The sequence below is a fragment of the Silene latifolia genome, chromosome 9, assembly GCF_048544455.1.
Source record: "Silene latifolia isolate original U9 population chromosome 9, ASM4854445v1, whole genome shotgun sequence".
In the NCBI taxonomy this organism is placed as follows: Eukaryota; Viridiplantae; Streptophyta; class Magnoliopsida; order Caryophyllales; family Caryophyllaceae; genus Silene; species Silene latifolia.
The window spans coordinates 96,167,242-96,180,098 of NC_133534.1; the positions used below are offsets into that span (position 1 = coordinate 96,167,242).

At 37.7% G+C, this 12,857-nt stretch overlaps 1 non-coding gene across 1 annotated transcript; it reads left to right on the forward strand.

The window, feature by feature from the left end:
- The first annotated feature begins 4,697 nt into the window (after positions 1–4,697).
- On the forward strand, positions 4,698–4,804 carry LOC141602877 (small nucleolar RNA R71). Its single transcript, XR_012524783.1, has one exon. It is a non-coding gene; the product is annotated as a small nucleolar RNA R71 (small nucleolar RNA).
- The last annotated feature ends 8,053 nt before the right edge of the window (positions 4,805–12,857 follow it).

A 12,857-nucleotide genomic window follows, 5' to 3' on the forward strand; every position in this document is an offset into this window, starting at 1 on the left:
TCGCGATTACGGTTAATCCGAATACATGACGGATCAGATTGACAAGCTTACGTTTTTTTACTCTTTGTCATTTGACACCCTTTTTTCAATAAATGGATCGTGTTAAGCATCCTAACCCGAATTTGGTAAATGGATGTTTAATTTTCGTTCTCACATGCAAATCAACCATAAATCCAACTTGACATCTTATGCTTGATAATTGGATTAACGAACCGACTTAGAAAGGTCACATGTTAGGTTAACACTTTTGGATGTGCATTCATGCATTTACACCGTTTTATCAACTCTTGCACTTAAACAACCACGATCGATCAGTAGAGGCTGCTAACGCGGGCGGGATTGGGTGTTCGATTAAAGGGCTTCCCAATACGTACCCTCACCCCTTACTCAGAACCTTTGGATAGTGGATGGCCTTATCCAGGGCGTACGAGAGTCATTTTAGGCATAAAATGCTAAAAGGGGGACGACTCCTTATCTTTAGTACCTATGTCAAACACCGCTTTTTGCCTTGGTTGACCTAGGTATAAAGTGGATTCGAACGGGTTCCAAGCATCCCACAAATGCTTGGTGGCGACTCCGAACATCTCTAATCGTTTCGAGACCCTTATCGAGACGAAACCGACCGATCTAAAGCGATCCGGTCGAAAGCATTTTTACGCCGCCAAGCGTGGCTTTCAAAGAGACCTCTGCATGTCCACAGTTTTGCTTGGCGTGCAGGTGGCCCGTGACCACGGACCCGTAGGACCCCCAAATCCACAGACCGAGACGTGGCCCATGTCCACAAATTCCCTTCCAATATTTAAGGCCGACTCAAGTAGAACACAATCGAGCTTGATAAAGTGGTTAGTGTCTTTTCTTGCAATGATAGTATTCCCGATGACCTTGTGCCACACTCTAATGCCCGGATGGTGGACTAATAGAGCGCGACTAGCATGATAGTTCTCAAATTTCCTCCCGGAAATCGCCTCCCAAAGAGGAGCGGGGTCATACTTTTCGGGATTCTTGTATTAACTAGGTGAATCACTAAGACCCAATACTTTACCCAATTCATCAAAGGTGATGCGCCTACTCACATTGGCAAGGCGGAACTCGATATTTTCTCTAGTCTCTACCTTAGTAACTTTCAAAGAACTCAAGAATTCTAAGGTAAGGGAGAGGTATGTCAATTCTCTTGTAGCAAACAATTTTCCCAACCCCATGGCTTCAAAGAAGGCTTTCGTTTGTTCAAGGACACCCAATTTGTTCAAGGCATCTTCACATATAAATTTGGTGGATAGAAAGGATTTTCTAGCATACTTGGCAAATGTATCCCTATGGGAGTTAGAAATGAAAATTACCTTCGGATAGTTTGATAATTGAGCAATTTCCGGAGTTGTTGATGTTGTTGCTTCCAAGGGAGGTTGTTGTTGTTGAACTTCCAAGTTTGAACTAGCTACCACCATAGCCAATGAGGCTTTCTTTGCTTGAAGACATTTTTGTCTTGTTGAGAGTGCCTTTTCCTTAGGTGCCTTTGTTGATCCTTTTGTTCTTGCCATTGATGAAAATACCAAGAAAAGAGTGAAAATCTTCAATTTCCAAGTATACCCAAATCGATTTTAAGATGAAAGGCTTTGCCTTTATAATTTCTAAAATCGACTCAAAGGTTGAAGATTTTGGTGCTTGGTTTGATTTTTGTTGGAAGATGAGTGATTAATTGTTGTTAAAAGGAAGTTTGGATTTGATTTTGTTGAATTTGGTTGAGGAAATCTTGTTTTGGTGATGGAGAGGATAAGGGTTTTGAGTTTTGGGGTTTATGGGTAGTGTTTTGAATGAATGAATGAAGAAATGAATGTGGGATGAGGTATTTAAAATACCCGAAAATTTCAAAAACTGCAGGGGAAGACGGGCGTGTTTCCTTCGGGACGCTCGGATTCGGCCTTTTTTTGGTTCACGATAATCGCATAAAGATGGGCATCTTTCAGCAAAGACGCTCGGATTCTTTGATTGCAGGACGAATGTCTTCTGCTGAAGACGGGCGGATTCTCACACAGTGAGCTTTCTTGTTTTAAACAGGCAGAAAGACGGACGTCTTTCCTTCCAAGACGGGCGGATTTCTGAAGACGAGCGTCTTCTCTACCAGGACGCTCGGATTCTTCGACAGTCCCAAAATTTCAAATTCTAAGTTTAAAATGGACGGGCGGATTCTGGCAAAGACGGGCGTCTTTCCTGAAGACGAGCGGATTCCTATTGAAGACGCTCGGATTCTCTTTGTTTTACCCGGATTCAGTTCCATCCGTGCACTTGCATATCCCTTGTCATTTTTCATTCTTCAAATCCCGTGTTCTTCATTGTAGGGGCACTACTAAGGCATGAATAGCCTAGGCAATTGTTATCCCCACACTAAGCTAAAGCACTACACATCAATTGAATCATTAATCCCTCCCTCACTTCCCTCAAAAATGATAATTATCTTGATCAAGGCATAAAAATCCAAAAATGACAAAAATGCAATGTAAGAATTAAAATGCGAGTTAGGGAGTTAGGAATATTTACAAATGGTGGTTTAGGGAGGACTCCACCAAACTCTCATCCTTAGTGAGATGTCATGGGGGCATGTCCAAGGTGTTGTTGATGTTGCTCAACACCTTGAAGAAGTAGTCAAAAGCTTGTTCATTATCATGATAAAGATCTTCAATAGACCTTTGCCCTTGTTGTCGGTCTTGATCGATAGCATTACAAATATAGGGATTCAAAATCCCTTCAAACTCATCGTCCCAAAGACCACAAACTACATCTACTTGATCACTAAAGATCTCTTGAGTTGATAGAGACAATCTCCCATTTTCTTGTCTTGGCTAATGAGGCCATCCTCTTCATTGCTTGACTTTGGTGAGCTTTTCAAGCTCTCTTTGTTACAATTCACTTGCTCTTTGAATGGAGCATCATCAATTTTCTTCTTCCATTGGAATTCCGACTTCTTCCTATCATTCTTCCGGCTATAATGATCAATCATAAAACATGGTTCATGCAAACGGGGAGCTCTCATGGTCTTGTCAAGATTGAAAGTTATGCTCTCATCTCCCACTTCTAGAGTGAGCTCTCCATGCTTCACATCAATCACCGCACCCGCGGTGTGTAAGAAAGGTCTTCCTAGAATGATTGGGATGTTGGAGTCTTCTTCCATGTCAACAATGACAAAGTCCACCGGGATGAAAAATTTCCCAACTCTTACGGGAACATCTTCCCATATCCCTAATGGTGTGTTCGTCGATCTATCGGCCATTTGGAGTGTGATATTGGTGCATTTAAGCTCTCCCATCCCCAACCTTTTACTCACTGAGTACGGCATAACACTCACACTAGCCCCTAGATCATATAAAGCTTTGTTGATCGTGGTGTCGCAAATGGTACACGGTATTGAGAAGCTTCCCGGATCTTTGAGTTTTGGAGGTGAACTCCCTTGAAGTATTGCGCTACTCACCTTAGTGAAGGCGATAGTCTCAAGCTTCCGGATCGACTTCTTCTTTGTGAGGATGTCTTTCATGTATTTTGCATAGGCCGGCACGTGATTGATTAATTCCGTGAAAGGAATTGAGACTTCCAAATTCTTCACAATTTCCATAAATTTTCAAAGTTGGTCGTCAAATTTGGGCTTGGCTTGACGACTTGAAAAAGGAAGTCTAATCACAATGGGCTCCTTCTCCTTGACCTTGTCTTCATTTTTCTTTGAAATTTCTTCTTTTGATGGTTCTCCATCCTTGGAGTCTTCCACAATTTCTTCTTTGTCACTAGCTTCCACAACTTCATCCTCAACTTGCGTCTTCGGTGCTTCATACCTTGTACCACTCCTCAAGTGAATGGCACTAACCGTTTCATGTCTTGGGGGATTACTTTTAGGTGGTAATTGCCCCTTTTGTCTTTGTGAGCTTGAAGATGCTAGTTGAGTCAATTGGGTTTCCAAGATTTTGGTGTGAGCTAGGATGTTGTTGATGGTGATTTTCTTTGCTTGACTATCTTTTTGCATTTGAGTGAAAAACTCTTGTTGATTCTTTTGCATTTGGAGGACCGCTTTTTGAACATCAAAACCTTGGTCATTTTGTTGATTGTATGGAGTTTGATTTTGGTAACCTTGGTTTTGGTTGTAAAAGGGTCTTTTATTTTGGTTTCTCATGGGAGGTGGGGTGTATGTTGGTTGAGGGTTTTGAACATTTTGGCTTTTGTATGAGAGATTTGGATGGAATTTGGTGTTTTCATTGTAATAGTTTGAATAAGGGGTACCACTCTTTTATGCTTGGAAAGCATTCACTTGTTCATTTGTTCCCCTACATTCACTTTGGTCATGTCCCAAAGTTCCACAATTCTCACATATCCCAATTAAGATTGATGAAGATGCCGTCATGGCATTAACATGATGCTTTGGTGATTTTGAGGCTTCTTCAAGTCTAGCCATAGCTTTTTAAAACTTCAAATTGATGGTATCAATGTGAGCACTAAGTTGAGCACCCAATTGAGTAACTGAGTCCACTTCATGCTTTGCTCCTCTAGTAGCCTTGCGAGGTCTACTATATTGTGAGTTATGGACCGCCATTTCCTCAATTTTGTTCCAAGTTTGATTGTCATCAACTTCGGTGAACATTCCATTTGATCCCATGTTGAGAATGTTCCTTGAATCATCATAAAGACCGTTCCAAAATTGTTGTACCAAGAACCACTCGCTAAGTCCATGATGAGGACATGAGCGACAAATTCCCTTGAATCGGTCCCAGGCTTCATACAAGGATTCTTCATCTCTTTGCTTAAAGCCCGTAATTTGAGCTCTTAGCATGTTAGTCTTTTCCGGTGGGTAGAACTTTTTGTAGAAAGCTAGAGCCAACTTCTTCCAAAAATCAATTCCGAGAGTAGCCTTATCAAGGCCTTTCAACCATTGTTTTGCGGTGCCAATTAGAGAAAAAGGAAATAAGACCCATCAAATTTGGTCTTGAGTTACACCGTTTTAAGAAATCGCACCACAATAGTCACAAAAAGTCTCCATATGAGAGTGAGGGTCTTCACTAGGCATCCCCCCAAATTGGCTTCTTTCAACTAATTGGATAAATGCGGATTTGGCAAGAAAATTTCCGGTTAGATGTTGTGGTGTGGGAGTACCATTGGGTAGGTTCTCCTCGGTGGGTACGGAATGTGATGAAAACTTAGGCATTGTGGGTTGATTTTGTGTTGGATTTTGTGTTGGATTCTCCTCACCTTCTCTTGCAAAAGGGTTGATGAACTCAATAGTATTTGGTTGAATATCTACAACCTCACTGATACCTCTCAAAGTTCTCCTAGCAAGTCTTCTATTGGTTGTCAAAGTCCTTTCAATTTCGTGATCAAAGGGTAACAAGTCACCTTGTGACCTTCTAGACATACAAAATATCAAACAACTCGAAAATAATTAGAACAAACCTTGAGGAGTTTTACTTCCCCAAGGCAAAGAAAAACACAACTAATAACAATACAAGAAAATCTAAATCAAGTTAACACCATCCCCGGCAACGGCGCCATTTTTGGCCGTGTTCCCTCGACGGGTTTAGTTTTCAGTACTTGTCGTTAGGAGCACCTAGACCAAAACACAATTTATAACTTCACAAACAACTCTACAATTAGTAAAGAGGCAAGTAAAGGTCGGATCCCAAGGGACGGGAATTGAGATGTGATTTCTATTGCAACTAGCGGTGTCTAAGGGTGTCACAATTGGGGTTTGAAGTAGAAGATCACTAAACTAAATAGCAATAAAGTAAACAAGCAAGATGAATAAAAATGGGTGTAAACAATTGATAAAAGGCACTAGGGTGTCATGGGGTCATAGGGGATTCATGGGAATTGATCATACAAACATATTCTCAAGTTATAAGCAAGCAATTATTATTGTGATGGATCGAGTTGGTTTATATCTTACAATCTAGGAAAGTTTGGGTCCCGAAGCCGAATCGATTAGATTGTACAACACCTACAAGTCGACTTAATCTTCCGTACTCAACAATATGCATGGTCTAATGAGACCCGAGTTGGTTTATGTCTTACAAGTCTCATTGAAAAGATAGGTGATGGGTAAAAAATGCAAGGATTCATAGGCTCACATTTCATCAAACATAACATGTGCATAAGTTGAGATCACAACAAGCAAGCAAATAAACTATGAAAGCATATTAATTTAAGCATGAATCATTCCCCATGTTGGTTTCCCCTAATTACCCATTAACCCTAGCTAAGGAAACTACTCACTCATTATCATGTTGAACATGCTAGCAAGGTTGTCAATCATACCAACAAAGTGAAACATGATGAATAAATGAAAGTGATTAACAATAATTAAAAAGGGATTAAGAGAGAGATTAAGGAAAGAATAAAAGAAGTACTTGATGCTTGATTGGAAGGTTGTCAATCTTCCAATAATAACCCAAATAATCTTCAATTACCCAAAATAAAGGATGAACAAGAGAGAGATTAAGGAAATAAAACTTGTATTAAAACTTAATTAAATGTTGATTACAAGATTAAAGAGAGATTTGATTGATATTAACTACTCTAAAGATTGCTATGAAGAACATACTCTTCTAACTAGACTAATGGGGTATTTATAGTGGGGATTAGGTACATAAATTAGGGTTAACTAAGGGCTTAAATGACGATTAAGTCCCTTGTTGAGGAATCGCCAGTCTCTAGGGAGACTCCGGTCTCTAGAAAAAGATGTGCATCCTTCCTTGAAACTTGTAGAAGACGAAATGGGACTGTCTGGGAATCCGGGCGTCTTTAGCACGGGACGGGCGGATTTGGCAGCTTCTGGACAGGCGTTGAGAGGGGAAAGACGGGCGTCTTTGGGTGGTTTTGCCCGGGCGTCTTGTGCGGGAAGACGCTCGGATTGTGAGGTGGTGGACGGGCGTCTTCTAGGCAATCCGCACGGATTGTCAGACAGTTTCTTTCCTTCTTCTTTTCTTCCTTTTTCTTCATAAAATCCTTGAGGATTTCCTCGGGGATGCAAGGATCATTTCTCATCATTGCCCATCTACTATAGTATGTACAAAGTGAAGGAAAAGTAGATCTATATACTCAACATACTCATATATGTTTTAGGTTAATTTACTAATAAAATTAATGGTGATCTTATGCATGCAAACTTTAAACAAAATAAAGAAGAAATATTCATCCTTACATTGGAATTTCGGTTTCTAGGGCAAAAGAGAGATCTCCTTCTCTCTTGTTCTTGTGCTTTCCTTTATGGATGAACAAAGACCCAAGTATAGGATCTCTCCCAAGGATTAATACCCAAAGCACACTCTTAATTAAAATTAATATTATAAATACTAGTACAATATTAATTTTGTAGAAGAATTGACCCAAATTGATTTGTTTTTTTGTCTCCTAAAAATCGGGTTTTGGAGAGGAGTAAAGGAAGGAGAAATCTTTTTATCTCTCTAAAATATTTGATGAATGAATGAATGATACCACAGTTACATTATTGTGTATATTAGGTAAATAAGAGGAAAAACCAAAGTGATTTTTCCTCTCTAAAAACCGGATGGAAGAAGGGGGTGGAGGGAGCCAATGCATGCTCTAGTTGCTCTTCACAATAAAAAATAGGGTTTGCATGTCTAGCCTTTAGGTAATCATCATGTTCTCCACTAATTTAAACAACACAATATTAGCCTAATTCTTCCCTTAATTTCTGCACACATAGATAATATGGACTCCATATTATCGTTGTCAAAATGTCAATTTGTCTTATGTCACATGTCATATGTTACAGAAATTTGGTATGTATTTTTAACATATTAAAAATCAACGTATTAATAAAAATACGTCATATACAAAAATCGACTTTAGTAATTCGCAATTACTTGTACCAAAATATTTTACCAATTATAAATCACAATAAATTGTATTTATAATAATTCATTCAATTTCAATTGTTTCCTTAAACAATAATTTCATCTGAATAATGAAACAATTCGATTACTCAGACCGTATCTCATTAAATCATATTATAATGAAATACGTAAATATTACTTCCAAAATCGTCCGTCAATTTTAAATATTTTAATTGACCCGTATCTTCATACGATCAATTTAAATGATCAATTAAGAGTGTTGCCCTATAGGTATGACCTAGGGGATCAACTGATCACCACCGTCGCACGACAGTAATGTCAAACTCTAGTCAGCCAATCATTACCGATATGTGTGGACCAGTTGACAGTAAAATGTTACTTCCCAATTGTATTCTTTATAATGAGATTTAAACATGTGATCATTATGATCAACAGTTGTGATCGCATTATTGTCGGAGGACACATATTTTAACAATCTTCCACTTGTCCTCGACAAGTGTGCGTCACCAATTCTCTTGTCTTATTACTATCTCCCACTCAATGCAAGGTGTCTTTCAGGTCGTACTTGCAAGTGATCATATCGAGAGTGGTTTCCTTGATCTGGAGAATAACTGATTGACCGGATTTATCCACCATGGATATATTCCGAGCGTGGCCACGCATTTCCAGTTCATTACTCCTCGAGTGGCCCTGAGATATTGTTATAACCCTGACTAGGGGTGGACAATTCCTATCGCACTCATTCCCTTCAACTGGCAACAGCCATCATAACCCAAAATATGCCCATTTGACCCCATTTACGAAGGTCGTAGTAACACAAATCAAAGTTAATCTGAAACTGTGCCATCTTAGGCGAATAGTCTTTAGTCAAAAGAATCGACTCATTTGAATACTATAGCAGCTCTCGCCACGACCAGGCTATATAAATTTGCCAGAACTCTATAAGCGGTCATAAGGCCCGACAAAATGTCCTAACAGTCTGCCTATGTGATCGACTAGTCATCTCACATGACTCTATGGCACTTGAACTTGCCATCAATCGCATCACACTCTAGTCACTCCGAGACGTCACCTCATACAAGTGACTATGGGCAAATACAATGTTAATCCATTTTCACTTTAACGGGGTTCAATTGTCTCTACAACCCGTTTGGATATAACAATGTATAAGGTGAGTTAATAATAACTCAAACGACAAATGTCAGCATCACACTCGGGTAGTCAATACAATATTACAACCTTGTGATGCACATCGTAAGTGTGTAAACACTTATTGATTGCAATAGAAGTTTAACATGTTACGTGTCCATGTGTTCAAACTTCTTAATCGTATTATCCTTTATATTCATGTTATCACTCATAGCATGAACCTTACCAAGTACACACCAAGGTTCCCAACCTTGGTTTCGGTTCTTTATCTTGAAAGAACTTCCTTTATCGATTATCACATAACGAACGAATTTGTGGTGAATGATATAACTTGTACCGATCAAGTACTTCATCCACACACAATGCACTAGGTAAATGTTTTGTAGGGTCTTGCAACAATTTGTCAAGATGATTAGCCTAGCACTTCTCACAAGTCCTAGCATATTAGGAAAGATTAGTTTTGAGCAACTTCTTATTCAACTAAGTATCTTTCCAAACTTCTTATTTCTCCTTTTAGCTTGAAAGGCTTAGGATTCTCATAAATCCTTATGTGTGTTCGGATTTTCTATAATATGTGCAACCTCTTGACACATAACAGAGTATTCTTTCAAACACCGAAATCGCTCATCAAATTCTTCTCGAGAATTCATGACGTTTCTACTATGGCTTGCCAATGATTCATCATGCTCTTATGCATATGATTCATAATTGGACATGTGCATGATTATTCAAATGGCGGAAATATTAGTAACTTTTAATCATGTTATCAACTATATTTAGGTTCAAGAAACGACCATGACTGCTAATGGCAATTCCATTTTCATTTAAATGAATAACCTACGTATCTCGTTGTTTCGATGTGTATTTCTTAATACTAATCCAATATCTCTTGATGTAATTGGATTCATCATAGTCCATTTTCATCCAGAATTGAAAACTCAAAACTTCCTTTGTAAAGGAAGGTATTAGCCCGTCAATCTTCAATGAGTGATGAGTTATAAACTTTTACAAGATGATTGCTCCCACTAAATTCCATGTCTTCACATGATAATTTCAAACTCCCACTCAATTCCACATGTTTCGAAATTTACTTCTTAATTGAAACATTTCAAGAATTGAAATATAAATTGCATTGCCAAGTTATTAAGATAAAACCATATATGTTCTCATCATATCCATTCAAAATACTTATTTTGAAGTGGTCTCATCTTAACCTTATTAAAAGAGATTTTAATCTCTAACTCACACATGTCATAATGATGTGTAGCAATGTCATTATTCAAATATAAATAATATCTAGAACACGTCCTTCGAAATACCCTTTCGGAAGGAGGTTTAACCATTTCATAATGAGGTTAAGTAATGACATCTGCGTGGTAGAACACGTCCTTCGAAATACCCTTTCGGAAGGAGGTTTAACCATTTCATAATGAGGTTAAGTAATGACATCTGCGTGGTTAAAACTTGGCTATTGAAGATATCTGTATATCAATCCTTGCAACTCGTTTATAACTAGTATGTCACTTTGATTCATTTAGGCTCTTAAGTAAATCTCAAGGTTGAAACTATTGGTCAAAATTTTTCATAAACTAGTCAAAACTTTTGTTAAGACTTTATATTAGTCATTTTGTTCCAAAACTTTCTTTTGGTCTCCTCGTGTAGTTATCTTGAGAACATACTCTTATGATTACTTCACTTGGTCTCTTTAGTCATATAGAACTTACTTGAGACCATAGATCTCATCTATTGGGTATACTATATAAATAGATATACCTTCATTCAAATCATTCTCTCTTGCGTAGATCTCATTTACACAAGTACAAAATTTTTATCTTGCCTCGTGTGTTGTGTCCTCATTTTTCTCCCACTCTATCTTTAGAATAAATACACTAGAGATTAAAAGATAGCATATGAGACACAAATAATGATTTTGAAGTATAAGGAGAACTATCTCATAGATTGACTAATAGTTTTAGATTTCGTAAGTGAGCTTGGTGATTGTCATTCCTTTAAAAGAGTTTATAGACCCAAAATCACTTTGTAAATGATCATACACAAGCCTTAAGCATGTGGACATATAATGAATCCCGTCATTATATTAATCTATTAGATCACTTTAAGTGAATAATCATATGTTTCTAAGAGCAAGCATTTAAATACGGATTTTAGAACAAAGGATAAAATGATATAACGGGTGACTTGGGTTGCAAACCAAGCCACCATTATCCAAAATACAACCAATTATCCAAAATACCTTTCCATGTCGAACACGGAAACTTAAAGGTTCTAAAACTCCAAAACATGATTAAAATAAGACAATAAAAAGCAAAGCTCCATGAAAGCTATTCCTAGCTTCTTGATGGTTTCTCATGCTTGCTTTTCCTTTCCCTTGTCTTTGCTTGGTGGAGGCCCTATTTTCAATAAAAAGGGAGATACATTATCACAACTTTTTATCACAATACCATAGTTTATTTAGAAACATAAAAGAAAGGATAGTCATTTACCTACTGGAGTGATCTTTCCAGCCTTAATATCACCAAGGTATTTGGAACAATTTCTTTTCCAATGTCCCATACCATTACAATAATGGCATTTATCAAGAGGACCCTTCTTGATTTTTGAAGTACTAGCATCATTAGCCTTTGCTTTGGTGAAGGTGGGAGCTTGTTTCTTACCATTACCATAGTTTTATTGCATTTTTCTAGTGACCTCTACCCAACTAGATAAATGATTCCAAGACCCAAATTCATATCAACTTAGGCACGGGGTAGCCGATGAAACCTTTATCAATATAACTTGGTGGATTAACCTTTTAATCGATTCTACTTTTAGAACTCTTGGTCGATAAATTTACTCTAAAATTTATCTATAGCCCAAAACACATCCGACAAGGGCACGGGGTAGCGGATGAAACCCTTATCAAAAATTTTTGTTGAGTTCAATCCAAATTTCGAATAAATGTGTCCATTATCCAAACCCATATTAATTTGGGCACGGGGTAGCCGATGAAACCCTCATCAACATGAATTCGGTGGATAGACATTCATCACCCACTTCCCCTACGTAACAAGGTTTGTACCCCGGGGTGGCCGAGTGCACTCCCTCGCGAAATAGGTTTTCATGGTTTCTACTCTTTGGTAAGGCTATGTCTCAATTGATTGTTTTAGCGAGAGGTCATGTCAATTTATTATCTATCACGTTTTAAGTGAACTAAAGCGGTGAACTACGATAATTGTAATTGACACGGTCGATAAACTCGATGAAAGAAGATGCATGTTTTAGTTATGGCGATTTAGCGATGCATGCGACATATAAATAAAATGCAAAGCATAAAAATAAATCCTAGTATGGCCTTCCTAAGAATAGAAAATCTAATTAACTATTACATATTCGGAAACCAACTCCATTGGTCCCTTGAACTTCGGTTGTGGCACGCATCTCGAGGTAACACCGTCTTTATGTATCGCCATCTTGAAGAAATTCCGTCTTTGGGAACTCCGAAATGAATAAAATTAGATAATAAATTACATAATTTCCTATTATACATTTGTAACTAAAATAAAATAAATGTATTAAATTACAAAACGGTGATACGAGATCACAATAAATTACAACCAAATCGATATTCCCATACATTTCGGGTAATACCAATTAAAAACTAAGGCCATACTAAGTAAAAATTACATAATTCAAAAATTACATAAATAAAATTATGACAATCATAAAGAAAATGCAGCATTATAATATGTATAAACATGCCCAATTTTATGCTAAATCGCCTTTAAATAGCCAATATCGTATATTACTCGGTTTTTACAGATTTGCGTGATTTCAACATTTTATAATCACAAAAATTACATAAAT